This window comes from Bombina bombina, chromosome 9, assembly GCF_027579735.1.
Source record: "Bombina bombina isolate aBomBom1 chromosome 9, aBomBom1.pri, whole genome shotgun sequence".
Classification (NCBI taxonomy): domain Eukaryota; kingdom Metazoa; phylum Chordata; class Amphibia; order Anura; family Bombinatoridae; genus Bombina; species Bombina bombina.
The window spans coordinates 244,233,252-244,236,635 of NC_069507.1; the positions used below are offsets into that span (position 1 = coordinate 244,233,252).

Below are 3,384 nucleotides of genomic sequence, written 5' to 3' on the forward strand. Positions count from 1 at the left end.
AGATCTGCAAAGGTTTCATTCTAACCCAACATACAATATATGGGAACATTATTTTTGTTGACCACACTGCTGTGCAAATAGCTTCAAATTAGGGAGCTAAAACTTATTCAAAACCCTCAACTAAATGCTTACAAAAATGTATTCCCTGCATTATTGTTATCCCAGCTCTACAATAAACCAGGTAAAATCTGGGATGTTTAACTTTTCGTCCTCTGGTTCTTTTCATCCAGCTGCTAACATCCACAGTTTATATAAAGTCTGTGTCAATAACACGGAGGCACAGACACTGAATGACACCCCCAATTGCTCACATAGAACAAGCCGTTGCTTAGCTTTATAGTAACCATTTTGCTGGGAACACACACTGATCCTTTACGTATCCTCAGCCACAAAAGTATGCCTAGTGACATTACACACGCATGAACGCTCACTACAATATCTTGTCTGCTACCAACGCATGCTGGCAGTGTGATACTTATGCAAGAATAACGGCTCGTTTTAAGTTTTATTTACAAACAGAGCACATTATTACAGCGCACAGACCACCACAAAACTCGGCCCCCTTTATTGACAATGTCACCTCTGACTAAGAACCTTATTTTCAAATAGAGTGTGACCGGATTAAACCACTACATTTATAAATGAGCACCTGCCCAAAATAGAGCGGTGGTGCAAGGAGATCCTCTCCTATCAGAGTGAGCCTAAGCACAAGATAGTCCTGCGATAAACAGACCTGGTCTTTAGCCCAAACAAACTATTTATTACATGATAATGAGACTGTGCGCACACACAAAGAATGGAAACTCAAGAGCGTGAACGCGTCTGGAGCACTATATGGCAGCACTATTTCCTGCCATGCAGTGCTCCAGATGCAACCTAAGTACAGTATCTACAGTATCTCTACAACAAATAATACCATGGGAATTAAGCACATTTTAAAATGGAAAAAAACAAAGATTATAGTTGTAAGCTCTGTCTGCGTAACAAAAGAACACTTTGGGGTTTCGTATTCTATTTAAAGCACAAATGACATCATTAATGATAGATTGATTTAATGATTATTTGTGAACCAAACAAGGAAAAAAATATATTAGCATAAACCTCATTCCCCAAGGTTCACTTGGGGTGCATGCCAGAGGATCGGCGAGGGTGCCTTCCTTGAACCCCACCCCCCAGGCGAAGATAAAAAAAAATAGTGTAGATGGGGGACTTACAGTACATAGGGCTTTACCCACAGCTGCTTGTACAAAGTCAGTTTTACCCGGGTAATCCTAGGATTACCCGGGTATCTTACTTTATCCGTAACATATATACATATATATATATATATATACATATATATATATATATATATATATATATATATACATATATATATACATATATATATACATATATATATATATATATATATATATATATATATATACACATACATACACACACACACACACAATAACACTACAATAATGGAAACAGAAATTAGATTTAAAGGGATAGAAAGGTCAAAGATGTAATTGCATGGGTAAATGTGAAATATAAGCATTGTTGCAATACACTTTCATTAGCAAAAATGCTTCTAGTAAAAGTTATTACTGTTTTTCTGCAGCATACGCACATATCCTGTGAGGGCCCGTGCACCAGTATTTAAACACCACACCTTTCTTAGAGAACTGGTGACAGTACGTACTGCTTCTGAAGACCTAATTTGTGTCATACAAGCCACTGCTGACTCTCTGAGCAGGCATGGTGTTTAAATACGGGTGCATGAGTATTCACAGGATATGTACGTATGCAACAGAAAAACAGTGTTAAAGGAACAGTCTAGTCAAAATTAAACTTTCATGATTCAGATAGGGCATGCAATTTTAAGCAACTTTCCAATTTACTTCTATTATCTAATTTGCTCAATTCTTTAGATATCCTTTGTTGAAGAAATAGCAATGCACATGTGTGAGCCAAATCAGCAGCTTCTAAGCATATCTAGATATGCTTTTCAGCAAGTGATATCAAGAGAATGAAGCAAATTAGATAATAGAAGTAAATTAGAAAGTTGTTTAAAATGACATGCTCTTTCTAAATCAGGAAAGAAAAAATTTGTGTTTCATGTCCCTTTAACTTTTACTAAAAGCATTTTTGCTAATGAAAGTGTATTGCAAAAAAATGCTTCTAGTTTATATCAATTTGAGGCTCCACTAATCAATGGCTTTTATATTAGTATTTTTCATCATATGCTAAGCATTTCCTGAAACATATACTATAGCTCAACAATACTGGTTACAGAAATACTAACTAATGATGCAACAAAATAAACATAATACACATCTTTAATTCATTTAGAACAGCGTTTATTAAAAATGCAATAGACAAGTCAGTTTATAATGCTACATGGTGCACAGGCTACAAACTGATTGGTACACTTATGTGTAATAGCCCAGCTAAGACATTTGCAATTCCACACGTTCAGGGCTTGACAGATCCAACGTGCTAGGAAGCTCTTGGAACGAGCGTTATTGTTCCAAACCCTTTTATATTATTCTATGTATGTGTATACAAAATCAAAGTCTTCCAAAAAAGGGTCTGGCTAGTTCCTTGACATCCTTGCAGGCTGTTACATTCTAAATAAATCTGCCAAGCACCTGAACTATTTGACATGTAATCTAGGAACAACACATGCTAATATGTATACAAACCTGTAACTAATAAATCATAGGCTTATAAGATGTGTGTATTTAAATATACAATAAATACAGAGCAACTAAACATTTCAGTGAATAATTTTAAAAAAGATCTAAAAGTCTTGTTCCAGCTTACAAACATAATGTTCCAGAGAGTTTTATAAATAACATAAGTAGAAAAGAAGTGGAGTGCAGACTGATCGCGTACTATTTGTTGTACTGGCCTCTAAATATAATTATTATTCTTGTTTGCCAGAAGCATTGTTTCCATCTCTAGATTTTAGCCTAACGTGTGGCACCCACAGTAATAAAATACGAGCAAGAAGAATGTGCAGGGAAAAAAAACCCACTTATCTACCTCACTAAGCAGACATATTATAAAGTATAGATATGGGGCATTAACTGCACTGCAGACTTTTAACATATACAAACAATATAGTGTGAAGACATGAACAGTTTGCTTTATATATATATATATACACATACACATCAGTCACGTGACATAACATCTGCATATATATATTTCCAGGTGTCTAAGGAAGCCTGACAGCGCAGTACCTGGGCCCACCCCAAACTGAGGTGCAGGATTCCCTCAGCGCACAGTGACAGCTGCTGCCGTCGCCGCAGAGGGGGCACCGTGAGACGCACAGCAAGGCCCAGGCGTCAACCCTCGCACACGCGCGCCGGTTCCCCGCTACTCACGCAC

At 36.9% G+C, this 3,384-nt stretch overlaps 1 protein-coding gene across 1 annotated transcript in view; it reads right to left on the reverse strand.

The window, feature by feature from the left end:
- The window catches only part of SHOC2 (SHOC2 leucine rich repeat scaffold protein), a 366,282-nt gene that overhangs the window by 362,793 nt on the left and 105 nt on the right, over nt 1–3,384 (reverse strand). The window lies entirely within an intron of this gene.